Genomic DNA, 21,396 nt, shown 5'->3' with positions numbered 1-21,396 from the left:
CGTTTCTACCTTTGCTGGCGGATCAGCACGCAGACGGCGAGGCGGGATATCGGCGCAAGATTCCCGCCTTGAAAAGGGAGTGTGAACGGGCCGAAAGACATCAAAAACAGAAGGAAAATAAATTAAACTAGAGATCAAACTAAAGACGGGGTCACACCAGCTGCAATGCCAGAAACGGTTTGGGACAATGATACGTGACGTGAGAGAGGTCACTCTGGTGAAACAGGTGAATGTGCCACGGTTAATTTAACCTGTATCATCACTGACATAGATTAAAAGTTGATCGTGTTAGAACGGTGAGGAATATTGAATAAATCTGGTAACGTTTCACCAAACTCACTCTCATGTCACATGTTCAGTTGCATCATACACACTGATCTGGCTTTGCAGCTGGTGTAAAACAGATGATGAAACTGGGATACAGAGATTCACAACTTAGAACAAATTTGGGTCAGTACCCTCCTCACAAAGGGAAAGAAATAGCAGCAATGCTGTCGCAGATGGTGAGAATGTTAGTTACACAAAAAACAAAGGCGCACAGAGGAGAGCGAGTTTTAATGAGCTGATGTCCAAAATCAAAGGTCGGCAACAAAAACAGGAATCCAAGAGTACTGACGAGGATAACGTGAGGACACGGACAGCAAACACAGGAAAAACACAAGAAAACAGGACCAGGGACAAATACGCAGGACTGACGTGAGGACAAAAACAGACTGAAATACATAAATGAGGGAAGACTAATGAGACACAGGTGAAACTAATAGGGCCATCAACAGTAAAACATGACACACGAGGATAAATCTACCAAAATAAGACAGGAAATGGAAACCAAAACCCCAAACCATGACACAACTATCAGGTATAAAATGTGTTCAGGACTGATAACGTTAACGCTGCACGGTTTCTGTTTCTATTCACGTCGTATGCTGAGAATGTTTAGAGAAGATTACACTTTGCTTTACTAAAATGTCATTAAAGACATAATGTAAGAAATCCACAACATTATTCAAGCTAACGGCGCTTTCATGTGGTCGTCTGTCAATATGAGAGGGCGAGGAAGACGTCGGCGAAAAAGCCTGAACATAATGTAAATAAAACATCAATACGTTACCTCGTCCTTGATTATTTGTGCCTGAATCACGTCCGCTGTCCCCTGGTGCCCCGATCGTCTCAGTTTATATAACGCGATGCATATATTGTATAACATCATCAAGGTCGGGGGAGGGAGTTCACTGATCTGACGAGCGTAGCGATGTATATTACAGATCTGAGTCTTAACACATTGGTATTCCAGCCTCGGTTTTTTGTCCACAGCGACTAAAAAAGTGCGTTACAAGTGTGTTCAACTGCTGCAGCACTGAAACTGAATTTCCACAGGCTCATTAAAAACATCTGCACGGGAAAAAAAAAAGAGAAACTGCAGGTGTTTAATCTGTCCTCCCATCAGACAGCAGCGGCAGGAAAAAGTTACCAACTGTGAAAAATGTGCCCACTTCACCTTCCTCAGCAACTCGTGTTCACTGCGAGAGAAGCAGCTCAGAAATAATAAGTCAGCACCGTCAGGACTCTCCCATTATATTAGTAATAATGATGGATGGGAAGGGGATTTCACTAAGCTTCACTGAATGGGGGTAAAGGCGTGTCTTAATTAAAAAAAACAACTCAAGGACAGAATAAATTTGTGGATGTTCCTGAAAGTTTTAACAGCATTTATATTAACAAGTGGGCAGCAGATAGAGACCACGTACTGTTGCAGACAGAAAATGAGAGATAAGAAGACAGACAGAGAGAAAAATAAATAGAGACAGTTAAAGACAAAACAAAGATAAGGAGTTAAAGGGGGAGAGGGATGAAGATTGGTAGAGGCAGATAAAGACAGAGACAAAAGAAAATGCTAATGTCTGCATGTTTCCTTCCATTATGTGAATATTAAGAGTTAGTTCATGGAGATAAACAGCTGCTGGAGATAAAACTCACATCAGGAGCCGTTAAACTGACGAGGACACACGACGACAGAGTTTCAAACCTGAAAATGATGGAAAGAAAACACTTAGGTTTGTCTCGTGTGAATGTGAGGGAGGTTACAGTCTCCTCTTTGCTCCACTCGTATCTATTTATTGTGCCTCTTCATCATTTATTCACCACGGGCCTTCTCCACACCGCACTGAGCCCGTGGGCCAAATCATTATCAGAACCTTCTCAGCCCCAGGCCGAAGGAGCCGTTAGCCCCAAGCTAACGCTCTGGCTACACTGAACACTTATCATCTGCACACCATTCATGGAGCTCGTGTGCAGCTGGATGTTTTTTTGTTACGGGCTACACCTACAGTGCACGTTCACGCAGAGATGTTTGAGTCCAAGGCAAAGAAAAAGCTCAGCTTTTATTTTTGGGATTGTTTCTTCAGATTTTGGACCCTTCAGCGGCGTGAAACTAACTTTTCACCATGTTTGTGTGATATTGATAACATTCAGCCACAAGGTTACTCCATCCTCCACTGCATTCACATCACGACACCGCTGTTGCTGAACCCGAAAGTGGTTGCCAGGTTGTTGCACTCCTACATATTTCAGTGTCAGGTGCAGTGAGACTCAGAGACTCATTCATGTAAAGTGATGAATCTTTCGTGGCGGAATAATTGATTCATGTAACGATTCATTTACTGTATATTTATGTCACTTTTCACGGTGGTGTTTCAAGATTCAAGCAACATTATTCATTGCAATCTTAGGATTTGCCATCTCGGTTTAGATAATGTGTAGCTCGTCAGCTCGTTAGCTCATAGTCTAATTATAACGTAGGGTAAGTGAACGCAACTTTTCCTAATGCTAACATCGCTCCTCCTGGATTTAAAAGTGTTATATTACTAATTTTGACAATCCAACAGGTCGCAACTAATTCGTTTAGGTTTGAGGAACTGTGACTGTTGGTGGTTGTTGCAGATTTTTTATTTTATGGGTTATTGTCGTGCAGATGATACAGATGATAGCTAATATCTGCAAATATCTACTTGTTGTCAGTTGTTGCCATAATAACAGTTAATATTCACGTATTCTGCAACTTTTAGACACTTTATGACCCTTTTCTGTATAAAAGGGTCACACATGCCTCCCAAAAATATTGTTTATGGGAGATAAAATAGACTTTAAACATGTAGAATCACTGATTACTAATAATTTTTCATGATCTTGGCAGCCAGCAAAGTGACGCTTTACACATGAAGTCAGTCAATGAAGGGAACTTGGTTTGAGTTTTGGCCCAACATGAGTCTCTTGTTCCAGCTGACAGTTAACTGAAAGTCTGTTTTCAATTTCACTTTGTCAGGATTTTACCAATATACCAACTGTTACCTCTCAGCCAAGAGTGAAAACTTTGTACAAGATTTTGCAGAAAATCAATAGATCGATAGATACTGTCACGATGCCTCTCAGCCGCTGGCGACTCAAACATCAGTGCGTGCTGCAGACGCAACACGTGTGAATATGATCGGAGGGTGTGTTTCCACGGTAACAGAGCGCTGCCTCGATGTGTGTGTTGAGCGTCGAGTGTTTCAGCTCCTCCAAACTGAACTGTTTACGTATACGACAGTAATGACTCTCAGTATCTGCCTCCTCCTCCTTGTGTCTGCTCTCTAATCCCATTGAGCTGCTTTTCCATCATCTTTTTTTTCGAGGTGGGGGGAATTTCATTTGTCTTGCTTCCGGCCATCCACCCCCATTATCCTGAGCACGGTGAGAGTTAGTTTTAAACGACAGTAATGACTCTCAGTATCTGCCCCCCCCCCCCCCCCCCCCCCCCCCCCCCCCCCCGGCCTGCAAGCCCTCCCCAACCTCTGACAGATGAGGAGGTGGAGGTTTAGGATGGCCAGGAGCCAGAGTCTCTCCTGGATCTATCAGCAGCGGTGAGCTGACGCAGCTCGGATTTATCTGCAGAGAGGAAAAAACAAAGTATGTCTGACTCCGAACTCGCAAAAATATAGAGAATGTTTCTCCTGTATCACAAAACACCGACTGTATGAATATATAGTCTTTTCTTTAACATTTACAGAGTTAACATTGAATAAAATGCATCAGTGGCAGTAAAATAAAAAGGAAATGTTAATAATTTTGTTGGTAAGCAGGAGGAAACACTTTTTCTTCTTCTTCATATCAATTCTGGCTAAATTACAGGATTGTTTTTGTTCCCGACTCTCTGCTGGAGAATTTATCAGAAAGGTGTTTTAATCTTCGTCGGGTTCAGTCGTTAAAACACTGGTAATTTCAAGCGACACTTTGCTTCCACGTGATGAGGAGTAATTTTGGTTAACGACCCGGCAGGTTCAGGTTTCTCCCCCTCACAGGTGACTGCAGCTTCCTGACTGAAGTAATAACTCATTTGTCATGCCAACCCAATTAACGTGTTATCACCTTAATGAGGAAATGTTTTTAAAAAGGGATCTGCAGGATGTTTTATTCATCAGAATAGAAAATGTCTCCCGTCGGAAGAAAACCTTTTTGATTCTTTTGATCTGTGGACTCGTACAGACTAAAGGAATATAAATGATCGAGGAATGGACACAAATTAGGACTTTGAGACCGCTTCAAAGGTCCAGAGCCATCACTGTTTTCTGTCTCTTTGGCTGACCGTGCTTCTGCTCTACTGGTTTCTGTTTAATGTTAGCTAACGTTAATGTCGCTCATGCATTCCCGCTCATGATTTGTCCACATAAAAAGGTTTTCGATATGACCTTTAATAACTGAAACCTGGAGAATTTAACCGATTTAACTGGACATCAGCAGCATGGGAACAGGGATCCTGATGACCTGTTCCTGCTGAATGTTACACATCCACAAACCCCAGAAGGAAATGTTTTCTATCCGTCCATTTGCTTCTGTTGATCCAGGGCCGAGTCGCGGCGGCAGCAGGCTGAGCGGGGTCTCCCCAGCAACACTTCTCAATCTCCTCCTGGGGGATCCCGCAGTGTTGCCAGATGAGGTACATAATCCCTCCAACTGGTTCTGGGTCGGCCCCGGGGTCTCCTCCTAGTTGGTCATGCCTGGAAAAACCTCCACAGGGAGGCGCCCAGGAGGCATCCTGATCAGAAGCCCAAACCACCTGAGCTGTGCGTGACGGGCAGCGCAGGAAGGATATGGTTTTATGAAATTCTTCAAAGGCGAGAGGAGAGTGGAGAATCCAACGCTCTGCTGTCGCCTTTTAAAGACACATTTATTAGTCAGCATCAATCCTCAATGTCCTCTTTGATGATGGTCTGGAGATCATCAAAGAGGACATCAGTAGAGACAGAATGAACTTCAGAGACCTCGACTGTGGCAGTGTCTCAGGAAAAAATAGATTTCTTATGTGCACTTTGCAGCCTAACATACATTATGGAAGCCTTTAAATAACAAAGACTTATACGAGTATACCATCGAAAAAGGCTACAGGAGGAACATTATTAAACACTCCTGCAACATCATTTTGTAGAAAAATCTCCCCAAAATCGATGACAGCCCTGTAGATTCAGGTTCAACAAGGCGATCTGAAAGTGTTTCCAGCAGAATCGTTTGCCACTGTTGTTGCCGTGGTAGTTGTGGTGTGAGCGTTGACTCTGAGTTTTAAAACAATATATTTATAGTTGTTGCAGTTGTTGTTCTTGGTGTGGACGGCCCTTCACCCCCGACACTGACTGTCAGAGAGGAGAAAAGAAACCAGAAAATATTCTCGTTTAATTTGGACATTTTTTCTTTAAAATGTATTTTATGTTGATTGGAAATAATGACTTCAATATAAATAATGAAGTATTGTGAATACTGTGGCCGTCAGTCTAGTTCAGTGGATGTGATCTTCCCGTCACCGCTGTGTTTCACTCGGCAGGATTTTCTTTAACTTGTTTCAGAATCAGAATCAGAAATACTTCATTGATTTACTGGTAAACTGTAAATCAAGTATGACTTGCATCAGTTTGGCTGTCGTGACTTGTTCTTGCCTCTTTCTTACCATCAATTTAAATATTTAAAAGTTATTTTTTCTCCACACTTTCACACCAGAACTGAGCCGAGGATCCTTCTGGGGGCATTTTTGTGTTGATTCCACTTTATTAAACATCATCGTGCATTCGGCGGTCGCTCTGACCTACTTTCTCTTTGACAGATCTACTTACCTTTCCATTTTGTGTGTGAGGTCCCTGTGAGGAACGGTCTTACAGGTGGGCTCTCACTGCATTGTGTTTTACCTTATTTTGATTTTACTGTCAATGCAACAATCCAAGAGGACAGTGCTGAAGGTGGTGCAGCTACAGATGCTTGAAAATAAAAAAAAAGAAAGTGTGGTGTTTGCTGTCAAGTGCAGGCCAGTGACGGTGCATCAATATTTTAAACCAGGCACTATGGGACTGAAGCGTTTCCCTCTGATTTGTTGGTGATATGTGAGAAAATGGATTCTGAAACTGATGCGTCAGTGCACAAACTGTGTGACAGATAGGAGCCTGCAAAATAACTGAAAGGCTGCTTTCCGCCGCGCTTTGTTGTGGAAAAAGAGGCTTTAAATTTGAAAGGCACTTTGTGTACCTCTGCTGCCGTCCGCCTGCTGATGAGTCCATTCATCAATCAGTTATCTGCCTTGACGGGGACTTCAGAGAAAACTTTATTACTTGACATCAAAACAGCAGCTTCTCTGCCTCGACGTGGAGGTACAAAACTGAGCAGTTCAGTTTGTTTAGCAGCGAAGTTGTTCCTGAAACGGCCAAGTATCCTGAGGTCTACATCCACGTCAGATGATTCCTCTCTGATGATAAATGTCTGATGACAGGGCAGGAAGTAGTGTGACTGGAGGTTAGGATGGTGGACCGGTGTGCAGCTCATCTGACTTATATTCTGGAGTCAGCATCCTGTCACAGACCTGCAACAATCTCCTTTTAATTTATCACATCCGCCGTCTTTCAGCTGACCAAGTGTTTTAGTGCCCTACATTTCCTAATCCATCATGCATCTGCCATAACCCGGATCGTTAAAGCGGCTGTAATCGATGTATTTATAATACCAATGTATGAAATGATAGTGTGACCATGAGAGAGGGCTCTGTTTTATTGATGAACCTCCAGAGAATGATCGCCTGCATCTGCCGCTCTTCTCAGTTTGATAGTGTCAGCTCATTGTTTGTCTGTCTGACCCACAACTGTACTGTTTTGGTTTAAAGCCTTTTCAGAACCAAGCACAGATTTTCATTAGAAATTTTGCGCAGGAATATATAAAAACAGATTTTTTGTTCTTGTTAACGTATGCACTCCACTGCTGAATATTCACATTTGATCTTTGAAATCCTTTCAGCTGACATCGAGTGGAGTTTTTCCACGCACACTTTTTAGGGCAGGATCAGACCGAGCCGCACCGATTTGCATTTCCATTACTAGTTTTACTGCGCCCCGTTGAGCCACGCCATCTGGGACGAATCGTCTCCGGAGGAGGTCCAAAATTCGCCCACCTCGTCTCCGAGCGGGCTGTGGTGACGTCTAATGTCCGTGACGACCTCCCTTCACTCCAGCAAACGATCCTGTGTTAAGAGGCTCAACTCATGTCTGAGCAGGACAGTCAGACTCGTTAGACTGCTTTCTTTCTAATGGTCAGCAGGGGGCGACTCCACTGGTTCCAAAGTCTAATTGTATATAAGCTTATGAGAAAATGACTCTACTTTAAAATGATTTGCTACTTCAGTAAACAGTTTTCTAATCAGTTTATGGTCTTAATCTCTAGTGAATCTCTTCTTCAACACAACATGATGCTCACTTTGTAAATTTTGGTCCCATTTTGAGTAAAAACCTGATAATAAACGATAAAGCAGGGAATGTTTTAGGGCGTGGCTACCTCATGATTAATAAGCCACGTCAGCCCTCCATGTCTCAGTCCAAAATGGTAGTCCACAAACCAATGGTTGGTGTTAAGGTGGGTTTATATTTGGTAGAGAGAATAAACAGAGAGTGAATATTGGACTATTCATTGGGTGAGTGCACACCTTGTTTCCGCTGCCCCCCAAGTGTACAAATAAAGTCAGTTTTTGTAGCTTTCATCATGTCCTAGTTGCCATGTGGAGACTTGAAAGAAAGCAATAGTTTTAAAACATTCAGTTGTTCCTTCAGCGGTTTGGCAGCACCTTTTGTTTCTGTTTACTGGCAGCTGTGCCAGATTCATGTTTTAGTGGAGTGAAGGGCGAGTCTGTCAGCTCATATTTGTCCCAGTTTTCATTTAAAGGAATCTGTTATGTTTAGTGTTTCAAATACTCGCTGATCACTGATATACGCTTGAAAGGACATGGAGTCGAAGACTGAACCAGTTTCATCGTTTCATGTCTACAGAAACTTTCTCAATGTGTAAATCCACGTGTGGATAGTTTCACCAAAATCTGAATAAATACACAGCTTCTGTTTGTTCCTTCTGCAGTCAGCTGTTTGGTTCACTATTAACAACCAATGTAAACAAAAAAATGCATGTGAAAAGGAGTTTTATACTTGCACCTACTCTAATATTTGATTATTGTTGGTTTCAGAAACAAAAAGATGTCAGAACGCAGCATTTCATCGCTTTAACTCTCCTGCAGGCGCCCCCCTAGTGGCTGTGGGAGACTGTTGTTTGCATGATCAATTTAATTCAATCTAAAGTAAAAACCTTAATAGTTAGAGCATATTTAAAGATGCAGCAAAAAATAATATCACAATAAACAAAAATACCAACGTAGGCGCTGGGGGATGAAAACATGTTCATGATTCTACGTTTTGTAGTGAAGTTCAAACACAAACACACATTTTCCTGGAAACGGATGTTTTGATGAGATGATGATGAGATGCATGAAGTGTCCTCATCTTCTCATTCACTTTAATCTCTTTGTTTTCCTCCCACATCCATCTTTCACAGTATCTAACCTTTCCATTCATAACGCTCCCTCGTTCCCTCCCCGTCCATCCACCTGCTTTACTCCCCCTCTCCTCATCTGCACCTCCATTGTTTGTTGTTGTTTGTCTGCCAGCTCGACTCCGTTCCTCCGTCTTTGTTTCTGTCCTTGACTCACTAACACAGACAATGAAATTAGTTTCTGAAATCCAATCTGGCTGTTTGGATTAATCACGCCGGATTTGTGCATTCAAGCATTGTTTAACTAAAGTGGTCACAGCTTCAACAATATGTTTTTGTTTTTTCCAGCTCGAACTGAAACCTCAGCTGTCGGCTGGATGAGATGTGTTGAGATGTGTCTCTCGAAAGGAGGGTTTGAAAAATGATTTGAGACCAGCAGCCTCTAAATAAATTTAATCTGAACTGGATCTTAATATGATGATATGAATATGGATATGTGATCTTCTCTTGTTGTTGATATATCATAAAAACCTGACTGCAGTATTTATACACTCCTAAATGAATGACAGTTCAAAGAATGAAGTAGTCATGGCTCATATATATAAAACTTTTAGAGAGGGGCAACAGAAAGCATCGTGACAGGAAGCATCACAAACTGGCAAACTGCCACAGTCTGTTCACGCTGCTGCCGTCTGACAATAGACACATCTGCTGCCGTACCATCAGACTAGAGAGCAGCTTCACTCCTCAAGCTGGTAGACTCCTGAACTCATCATCATCATCATCACTCCATCTTATAAAAACAGATGTAGCAGGACACTTTTTTAAAATCCTTTTGATTTAAAAATGACAATAAATTTGCCTCGTATCTTGTAAAGTTACAGAAGTATCTGCTGCCGTACCATCAGACTACACAGCAGCTTCACTCCTCAGACTCCATTTTACAAAATAGATCATTCAGTTTTTTGTGATTTTATCATAAAAGGACTTAAACCTAGTTTTGTTTTTTAAACCTGATACCTTATACCACTTCATAGGTCAGATTATTACTGTACAGTTTTAACATTATTATTATTATAATGAATATATAGACAGGTTTTGTTGTTAAAATAACACATTTGAGGATGCTGGAGGTATCTGCTCTCTTTTAGGTGCAGTATCAGTATATCCACATGACAAAACCTGTTCCAGAAAGTTCTCTCCTCGCATTTCTGTTTCATCTGAATCCAAATCCATGCTGAAAGAATCGGCTGTGGTATTATTTTGAGTTGCATCAGTGTGTGTTTCTCCCTGCAGCTCAGGCTGGATGAAAGCTAGCTGCTGCCTCCTGAGGGAGAACCTGTCCATTAACTCCCACTGAGGAAACTTTAACCGATTATCCTAACAAATCCAGCAAATGGGCTTTTCTGTTGCGTCAATATGTTGTTCAAATGTATTCATAAGCGCTCAAGTCTTCCAGCTCATCCACAAACTGCTTTTACCAACATTTCTTCTTTCAGCTCTCAAAGTCTCGGCGTCGCTTCAGTTCACATAAAGTCTCCGTCAGAGAAAACTGGGACGACGATTTCTTTGATAATCTGGGTCATATGAATTTAAAAATCGGTTGCCGTTTTACTTGTCTCCTCAATTCAGGCAGGAACCGGCACCTGTCATCATCTAACAATATGAGATAATGCACCGTGTCCTTGGGACAAAGTCAAATTATTGACTCTATTGTGGTAAATTTGCATTGGGGAAACTGTGAAATAAATTAAAAAAACAACCTCCTGTTCTTCATTCTCCAGAGGAATAATAAGTGATTATGGAGGAAGAGAATGAGTCATTTCTTCTTCTTTTTAAGCAGCCGGTTCGTCTTTAAAAACAAATTAATATGAAAGGAAAAAAGAAGGAAATAAGAGACCAAAGAAAGGAGGAAACAACAAAAAGGCATGAAGACAACAGAGAGAACAAAGGGTTCAAAGGTGGAAAGAAAGTAAAATAATGATACGAGCTGACAGAAATGGCAGCACTATCACAGAGTCCTTGTCATTGTGTTTGGTATGAGCTATCCTCTCTCTTTGTGAGCGCGTCTTCTTTCTTTTTATCTTGTTTTTCTTTTACTGACAGTCAGACTCAAGACTCTCCACACATCAGACACAAACACCAAACACTGAATCTCTAACCTTCGTCAACTCAAGTCTGTCTAACAAGCTGGAAGCCAGCTGGATTTGATTTGTTCTGTTCAGACATCAGTGGGAAGCAGAATGACACAGAAGTGGAGCTACAAAGTGTTTCCTGAATCAGGTTTTCTGCCGAACACGACGAGCAAAACCAACACAGGACTCGTGTTCAGCAGGTTTCTGCGTCTCATGATGAAGCTTCAAGTTAAGAGATAAACGATGCACGGATAGTACAACGCTGGTTTTTAAAGGACAACCAGTGTTGCATAGCCCATTACTGATGGTCATTTTCTAAAAGACGCCATACATTTTACTGTCGGCTGACTTTATACCTTCCTAGAAAGCCATTCATTACAGTGTTATGAAAATCAATCGACCAGGACTTTCCAAAAGTTCCCAAATCACACATAATCATTCTCTATCGCTTGTTACTACTAGGACAGGTTTGCACGCTTTAATGCTCACATCACGAACACATCAGTTTTCTTATATTTTCTCATCTATTCCTTCTCCGTCTGAAACTCCTGTCTCTTTAAGAGCCCCCCCACCCTCCTGAATACCCAGTCTGCTCTGATTGGTCACCTCACACACGCCTGAGCCAACACCGCTTACAACAACAGAGCAGCTGTGCTAAATCAATTCTTACGTGCCAAACTAGCAAATTATGCATATATGTGACACGGTGACGTAGTGTGATGTCACAAAGTCACAGAATTAAAGGCGGGACTACCGATGAGGGGTTCAGGAGCAGTTCTTTCTGTGGGAGAGAGGAGCTTCTGTTGGTGCAGACTTTGACATAAAGATTGAGAGACAGTTTATTGTTTGAAAATTAGTATGCCAAGATGGATCCTTTTTTCATTTTTTTTTCATCATTTCTGGGGAGCTACGAACCGTAAAATACAATTAAAATAGCTTCAAAACACCTTTTTTTTATGCCATTGCTGGGTCTGATGCTGTTGTAGAGGGTGCACGGAGCAAGAGATGTGATGAAAACACTTGTCTTCATGGGAACTTTAATCCTCCCTGCTTGCATCTGCACCTTATGATCAATTACGAAGTGAGCTGAAACGATTTCCAGGAAAAACTCCTGGTTAGGAAAACAGTCAGCAGTCATGCAGTTAATGGATAATGCTAAACCAGTCCGGTCCTTCAGTTTTCTGTTGAGGTCCCATATGTTAACACAAAAAGTTACGTAATTATGTTGCGTAAATGCATTCGGCCTTTTAGCTGACTGACAAAACTGAAGCACCATCGAACTGGAACAGAAGGTACATCTGTAAAATAACAACAGGAGAGGAGGACGCTCATCAGCACGGACATAAAGTCACATATTGTTTTATTTATATGTAAAATAGAAACAACAACAACAACACAAACATGTTAACAGGTCAAGTACATGTCGTCTGTCTGATTCTACTTGTGCATGTACTTTAAATATAGCACACACACACACACACACACACACACTCACACACACACACACTCACAAGAGGAAGGAGAGACAGGATGTCAAATCATGAAACCACTTGTCACTCACTCAGACAAGATTTCAGAGATGTGGAAACTGAACAGTAAGAAAGTTGTGTTCAAGTTAATGGCTTGTCACCCGACTGACAGAAAAAACATCCGACATGACTGAAAGTCCCTAAACTTTTACTGGAGAATAATCCACAAAGTTTTATAAAGTTATTTGCCTCAAATACCAACAGAGAAAGTCTGAACTCTGTCGGAGATGAGAATGAATCTGTGCAGTCTGGAGTCACTCTCCATATTAATGAATGCACACAGAAGGATTCTTATAAACTGTGTAAATGACTAAAACACTAAAATATCAGAAGGTACTGAAGGTGCTTCGCTTAGCGGAAAAGCAGGAGGCACAGGGGCTTCAGTTAGCTCAGCTGGTAGCAGTGCTGACTGGCATTTTGCCTAACGCTAACCAAACCACAACCTTTTGACAATGCTAATAACATTCAAAGCATACTGCGTACTGTTGCAAACTTGTGACGACTTATATGACCAAACAGGCCGAGTGAAGAAAAGACAGAGGCCGTCTCAAAACAAAGAAAGGAGTCGTGCAGGTGTGGTGACGTAGAGAGGAGGGAGGGGACCGCTAACTGCGAAATGGACAGGAAGTGGACAGCAGCTTTAACATGTCACATCGTGTCTGCTTCTGTTAAAAAATATCACTTTTGTAAATGTCATGTTCTGTATTCGGCTCTTTTCTGCAGTGTATTATCACCCAGAAGCCAAGTGTGTTCCCCAGTCTGCCCTCCCCATCATCATCATTATTTTTCAGACCTGCCGGCGACAGACATCCAGACTGAGCTTCCTTTCTGCGCTCGCCATTAGGGAGAGCGAGCAGCTCAGGTATCTGGAGGGAGCTCAGAGAATAGCTGCTGTGCCTTCATGTTGAATGGGGCAAGCTAACGAGATTTGGGCTTCTGGTGAGGAGGCCTCCTCTGCTGAGGCATTTCAGGCATGTCTGACTGGGAAGAAAACCAGAAAATACTGGAAGGATTACTTTGTCTAATCTGGCCTGGGAACACCTGAGCTGGACGGAGGAAGCAGCTAGGGAAGATGACGGGGTTTCGTTTGTTTAGCCTGCTGCCACACGACTCTGACTGGTTAACGGTTGGAAAACAGTTGCATAGATGGATGAAACTTTGCTGTGTGTCCCAATGAAGACAATTAGCAATCTGTGGTGCTGGTGCTGTTTTTGTCCACAGGGAGCGCCCTGATCAATAAAATAAATTGTAGCTGACTTTAAGTAGAACTTTGAGGTACTTTACTTCACTATACTCACTGTTCTCCACCACACTGTACTTCATCTTAAAATTACATATTCAGATTATTAATACGTAATATCAGAGGTGGAAAGTAACAAAGTACTTATTTACTTTACTTCAGTACATGTTTCAGGTATCTGTACTTTACTTGAGTATCTCTGTGACTTTCCCTCTCTACATTTGAACACAAACATCTGAACTTTCTCCTCCTCACAGCTTCAAAACAGCCTCGTTACTTTAGTTTGATGCATTTGAGGTGAATTATGGATTATTGTTATTTGGCGTCATCGCACGCCGCCTTCCCAACATCACAAGACTGATGTCGACCTATCAGAGCACATCACGCACGGCAGACGCAGCGAGACGAAACAAAGACGTAAGAAGACGTAAACAGACAGAGAGGGAGGCTGGAATGGGGAGAAAAGGCGTGTTAGTGTCTCGTATCTGCAGAGAGTTTCTTATTTTCTCACTTTGTTGCTGCTCGGGACGCTTTACCAACCCAACATGTGGCTGTTTGACGTCCTGGGAATGAGACTCAACAATCAACTATCTTTGTGGTGCGTTCAGGAACAGCTGGGACAAATCCTACTGATTCTACCTTTAACTTTAATAGTCTTTGAATTATATTAATATGACGTGAGCTTCAGTTAGCTTTGACCACAAATGGCAAACGGTAGAAATGTCCTTTGTTCCTGTACTTTATTACTTTTTCTAGCTGCTGGAGGAAAGAAACTTGTGAATATGATATGATAATATATTATTATTGTTGAAGTTATCAAACAGTATATAAAATAGTTTCCTCCACATTTACAAGCTACAACATTAAAGTGACGTAAACATTAATGCATCAATGACAGAAAAGAAAGAAATATGATATTTCGGCTCTCCTCTCACTGTTGATACTTTATTTATAGCCCACTTTAACTTGAAAGCCTTTTACTTGTACTGATTTCACGCTGTCTGAATTCCTCTTCGATCACTATCTTGAACTTGACATGAATGTTTACTGAGTGTGTTTTCATCGTCGCTGCAGCTGATGTGTTGGAGGTTTTCACTGGACGCTCGGGTCTGAGGTGCAGCACTCGGCTGTATAAAAATGGAACCGGGTCAACAGTTTTCTTTTTAACAGACTGTGTATAAACATGTCAAGTCTTTTCCTGACTGATCCAACAACCAACAAACAGAGACCCGGAGCCTTTTCATTCCTGGCGTCCCGCAGGTGATACTCGACGTTGAACGCAGGTTGCTCTGAGCTGTCGAGCTCCGCGGGCTCTAATAATGACTTCTGTGACTGCTGAGTTCAACTGTCAGAGGAAATCACACAAACGTCAGAGGCGGCAGCAGAGTATTCATCTGAAACATGAAATGAAATTGAGGTTCCTGCCTCAGACAGATGACTTGTGCTCCTAATACGAGGGAGGTCAAACAGCTTGTCGCTTCTCAAAATGTTTCTCTTTGACTCGCTTTCTTCAACCAAAATTATTACAAGTTCAAACTTACACAGTGCCGATAATATGAATTTAAGAGGCGCACTGATTCAGTTTAACGAGATCTAATCAGAATCACAAGTGACTGAATCATTCAGCGTGAAGATAACTTCAATCTGTTCTGTTCATTTTAAAACATCAGCATGTTTTAGTTCAAACCCGTAAAAAGTGAATTAGAAATGAAGTAGTCTCATAATGATGTAACTTTATGACTCATTGTTGAACCAACTATTCTTCTTACTGTGCACATTTACAGTGTTTTTAGCCACCTGATGAATATTATTTTATTCACCTCCTTCTCTGATCACATATTTTTAGATTCAGTGTGACATACACCTACCAAAGATATAATTATCTCTAAAAACGAATCATTCTCGTGATCAATAAATTCACCTTCCAAGTCACTTCCTGTTTGGCGTCACTTTTGGGTCCACCTGTTCCTGACAGACCTACTGTTATCCATGAGGGGATCATGTCTTCATTACAGTTGATGAGAATTTAGTGTCACATATGTTCAGACCCACGAGGAACGTGTTTCAGCCTTTCAGAAAGACTCATTAGATATGAGAGGAGCAGAAGTTAATGGTCTCTATATGGGGGGTTGATGACGGCTGCAGGGATCTGACCAAACGCTCGTAAACACCAAACAACGAGACGAGATCTGCTGAGAGCTGCAACAGGCTCTGAGTTTGGTTACATAACACATAAACTGCATTGTTTGTAATGGCAGTAGATTAATCTGTTCTGTGTTTAAGACTGCATTAGTCTCAGACGTATAATAAACTGTATCAGCAGCAGAGTCAGAAAAAGTTTTTTTAGTCAGACAGAATTCAGAAATACTTTAAAACTGCAAGAGAGAAACAAACATCTCATCCAGCAGGGCTTTTTATTTATTTATTTATTTGTCTAGCGTTTATTTCACCAGAAATGTTCCCATCAAGAGTCAAAATCTTTTTTCTTTTTTTTTTACAAGAGGTCTTGGCCCAGACGGCACAGAAAGTTTGACAGAGAACAACAAACAGACTTTAAACAAACAGCATGATAAATAAAGGGCTTCATGAGCATCATCAACATTCGACCCTGTATGGATCATATGAGGCTGCTGCATTGTAGCAAACGTTTCATAATATTTATTCTGGATCTGTATCACATATTAAAAGTTTTAGTTGAAACAAAACAGAGTCACAGTCTGATCGACCCTCAAACATGGTTATCTCAGTAATGAGGGTGAGGTGCAGTGCGTGCTGGGACGTCTGTGCGTCTGTCAATCTGAATTTTCAGCAGATTTCCGTCCAGCCTGCTGCTGTTTTTCTCTCTGGTTGTGTGTTTTTCAGTGCTGGAGAGGAAGCTCGAGGAACAAGGACAAAATATCAAATCTCAAGAGATCACAGAGGAGTCGCAGACAGAAACAGACAATGAGCTCCAGAACACACGAGGAGTGTTTTTACTTATTTCCTGCAAGAATTAAAATACTCAGGAAACGTCTTCCTTTGACCAAACTGTCCTGCATGTTGTATGTTTACTGTGAGGACGGTCATGTTCAACCCAGTCACCAGAGTAAATGTTGGCAATGTACGTCTCTGCAAACCAAGTTTAAACTTTATGCTGAGCCGGCAGCTCAGGAGGAGAGTCAGCTGCAGATCCAGACCTTCTGGAGGAACAAACACCCAGAGTCACATCACATTCTGCTCTGGTCTGACAGGAGGAGAGCTCAGAGATTACTTTTTAACTTTTGGGATTAAAAAAGTGGATTTATCTTCACTCCTGTTTATCGACCTGACTGCAGCAGGGACCCATGTAGGTGAATGCCATTGTTGAAATGTACTTTACTTCATGTACGTAAAGTTACAGAGAGCAGAGGGGAAGAAGAAGAGAGCAGCAGCTTTAACACAGTTTCAGACAAAGACTCTTGATGATTGGAGGAGACAAGCAGAGAAGACAGAAGGTCAGAAACAGATTTTCCCATAAAAATGAGAACCAATGAAGCAGCCGTGCCGCAGTAGGAGCCGCGAGAGGACTCGGGGGTTCGGTTGCAGACAGATTTCAACCAACTGCTGTGAGCCGTCCCTGCAGCCCTGACAGTTTTGTGTGCAGCCTCTCCAGGTCCCGGCTGCATATCATGACTACTGATGTGTGTGTGTGGGGTTGCCAACTTCTGCTTGTACAGAACAGCCGCAGATAAACAGTGGAAGGAGGGTTTTGTTGAAGTGGGTTTGTTTCGTAACAAAGTTGTGTTTGATTGTGTGAGGGACGGAGTAAACCGGTGCTTACGAGCGTCTCTGCAGCTGCAAACATCTCTGACTGTCAGTCATGCAAGTGCAACATACAAAAGCAGGTTGTTAAACACAGACAGACGAACAAAAACTAAATAATGATCACAGCTGTGTGTTGTTTTAGCTTACAGAGAAAGCAGTGGGCACATCCTGTCCTTTAACTCTGCAGCTGTGCTCGTTCTTCGCGCCAGTTTTGTGAAACAAAGCATTTGTTTTAATGCTTCTCGGGACTTATCCTACTTCTGTCTCTCTCTGTTCAAATATTTGCTTCTTCTCTGTCTATTGTGCATAAATCACAAAAGCTTTCCATCTGCATATAAAACAGCAATTAATATTCTCTGTGGCCTCTGCTCCTCCCTGGTCACTGCCTGTATCTGCTGAAGTTCACATCGTTCTCTCTCCGGCAAACATTTTCCCTCGTCTTCTGTTTGTTTCCACCAGAGCTGGTCTTTGTGAAGCAGACTGACTGCTGGGAGTTCATGTTTTCTTTGCCTTTGCTCTGTGGAGCACCACAGCTCCTTTCTTCCACACTTTTGGTCGCTTATTTGTATTCACTTAAAGCTGCATACTTTGTCCTTCTGCAGGCTGCGACCACTTCTGCATCTGAGCGAGAAAACAAAACGTCCAATAACGAGACTTGAAGAGGAGAAGAAGAGCTAAACTGTTGATCACAGCTCGAGTGTTCATGAACACGTTTTGATTCAATTATTGTCATTGCTGTATAAAATATAGATGCAGCTTCTGGGTCCAAACAGTGAAGCCAACACAGAAGTACCTTAAGAATGCATTCTTTCAAATGGCTCTACTGGTTTCAAAAAGAAGTTTGATTGTATGTAAGCTTATGAGAAACTGACGGTCACTTCTGTCTCGATAAAACAAAGATGGCGACAACGATAGTGAACCTGAGGCTTAAAAATGGCAGTCCACAAAAAGAGGTGAAGCTGTACTTTGTGTTTCTGTCCGTGCAACACTTTGCCACTGACTCCCAAAACAAACGGTGCAGTGAAACAGCTAAAGGTCGACCGGACCCACAACCTCAGTAACGTAACTTCACTACTTTACTAAGTTAAAATAACGCGCTGTTGACTTTCACCTTCACACGGGACACGCACAGCAGCTCCCGGCTACTTCTCCTGACTTCCTCCTTTGATGTCTCAATAATTACCACGGCCATTAGAGGAATAAGCTGCTTTCACAGTTGAACTATTGGGTTGGACTGGTGTCTGAGTAAGATAAGATATGAGATAAGACATGACTTTCACTTTTTACAGCAGTGGTTGAATGATAAACTAAGAAATTAGAAACAGGAGAAAAGCAAGACAAAGTGGAAAAAACACAATAGAGTAAAATAAATATAGTACACCTGAGGAGGGAGTTTAACTTCGGCATCATTTAAACCCTAAACGTCTGAGTGCAGAGGATAAACCCTTCAGATTTATGTAAAGACATTTCATTTTTGTTCCAGTAGTTTTACAGTTGTAGGATTGACAACGATCGATTTTATGTTCTGGTGTTTCATGAGAACTGAAGCCTCTTCCAGCCCTCGTCGTGATTCACTCTTGTTTTTATTGATTCTTGTTCAGTTAATTTTTTATCATTGAAATAAGAAGCCAAGGCTCGACTCACTTGATAATCTCGGCACACTGCAGATGAATCTTACAGTTTAAACAGGTGAGATTGATATTTGCTGTGAAGTGATTTATTAAACTGAACCATACAACCACTGCATGTGTAAATCTGCCGCCTTCATTTCTGTCTTACCACTCAATATGTTATATATGAGCAGAAAATTAACATATTCTCGTTTTGGCGTATAGCAGCTCATTGACGCCCACACTGTTGCTGGCAGGCGGTGGTGAAATGTGTTGAGTCCAGGACCTCATGTCATCGTTCCACCTGGCAGGAGAGGAACCATTGTGTTCCTCCGAACCGATGAGCCAGATTTTAAAATAACCTCTCGAATGCATTCAAACCGGAGCTCAACAATGACAGTTTCAAGGTTAGGAAGCATCACGTGGAGGCTTTGCTTTCTAACACTCAGTGTAAAGCAGATCTTTACACTGTCGGTGCTCAGAGCTGAAAACGTTTGGATGCCAGGCTCACAGATGTGAAAGCAGGTAATGAGTCTGAACATCTTTTGAACACGATGAAAGCTGTCTGCAGAACTGTTTTTATGTTGATCTGGCTTTTAAAAAATGATTATCAGTCACAGACAGCTTTGATCAAAGGTAAAGGACGCTTCTTTGTCATTAAAACTTGATTGATTAGGTCTGAGAATTGAAAAAGATCTCAGAAGGCAGCAAGAAAACAAAAGTCAGAGATGCAGAGATTTCTTTTTGGTATGAAAACCAGAAACCAAGTTTGAGTTTCCTGCAGTGATCCGTTCAACAGCCTACAGGAGTATTCACATTATTACTTTAGACCATGCATCACCAAATGGTGGACTGCGGTCCGGACCAAGTGAAAGCAGGTTGGCTTCTTTCTGGACACGTGACCTTTCCCATCATCCAGTTAACACAGCGATCGTTTACCGATAGCGTCACTCAAATGAGCCAATCAAATCGATTGTGTACCAGAAGAGATATGTGGAAATGTGGAGGGAGGAAACATGGCTTGCTGGAAAAGAAGGAAAGTTGACACAGAAAATAGGACTTTTAAAAATGAATGGACGGACCAATATATGTTCATTCTTCCAGCAGACAGTGCTAAACTGTTGTGTCTCACATGTTGTGAAACTATGGCGGTGATCAAAAGCGGGAATGTGAAGCGGCACAACGAGACCAAACCGATAAGATAACCGAGCTGAGAGGTGAGAGGTGTTGATTTTCTTTGACAGACACAGGGGTGAGGCTATTGGATGCAGTTTCGACATTATGAGGTTCGGACCTTTGCTGGGAGGAAATATTATTAACTGGACCTCTTTGAATTTAAATCGAAGACCCCTGCTGATAAAAAGGCAAACACTCGCTAGATAACACCACAAGAAACTGGGTTAATAACTCAGAGGCTGCAAAAGTTCACACACTTTTTACTCAAGAAGTACAGATACTAAAAAAAGTCTCCCTCTGAAGGACATTTGTTGTCAAAGCTAACTGAAGCTCACGTCATATTAATATATTTCAAAGACTATTAAAGTTAAAGGTTTTGACCCTCCGGGCCACCGTACAGACGTATTACTTTCAAAGAGGAAAAATATCTGAATGCTTCTTCGACAACAGCTCGTCTGAAACTGAATCTGAACAGCACTGCAGCGAGGCGAGGCTCACTCAATAACGGCCTTGAGAGCAGTCATGGCCAAAACTACGCAAGATGTGATAAACCAGAATTATTCTTTAACTCCGTCTCAGACTTTCATTACAGCTGTTAATATAAATGATTAAATGTGTGACCTGCTCCGACTACAAAGCCTAGAAAATAAGCACATGTTCGACGTTGAGCAAGGTGGTTATTTCAGACGGAGAGAGCAGCGGTGAAACGCTTCGACAGGTGCACTCAGATGACTTTCCACCACTTTAAACTCTAATTTGTGGCATTGTAGAGAAGAGGAAGCCACCGCGGCGTCAGTGTTTCAGTGCAGAACGAGACTCATGAGTTCGTCCTGCTGTGTCTCTGTTTGCTGTCTGCAGACCTGTTGGAGGTTAATCAGCAGAGCGACACACACCTGAGCTCAGTGTGCTCCAACTGCAGCCAGTCGTCAGGAACATCTCCTCTCGTCGCCTCACACACCTCACACACCTGTTTCCTTATGTTTATATTCACAGCACGACTGACTTTACAGATTCCTTGGATTATTTTGTATTTTGTTATAAATAAATGACTTTATTATTTAGTCTACTTTGTGACGAGAAGAACGGAGGACAAAGGAGTGCTCTTG

The sequence above is a fragment of the Pagrus major genome, chromosome 4 (genome assembly GCF_040436345.1).
Source record: "Pagrus major chromosome 4, Pma_NU_1.0".
In the NCBI taxonomy this organism is placed as follows: Eukaryota; Metazoa; Chordata; class Actinopteri; order Spariformes; family Sparidae; genus Pagrus; species Pagrus major.
The sequence above is the reverse complement of the archived record's forward strand: the minus strand, read 5'-3'. Positions refer to the sequence as shown.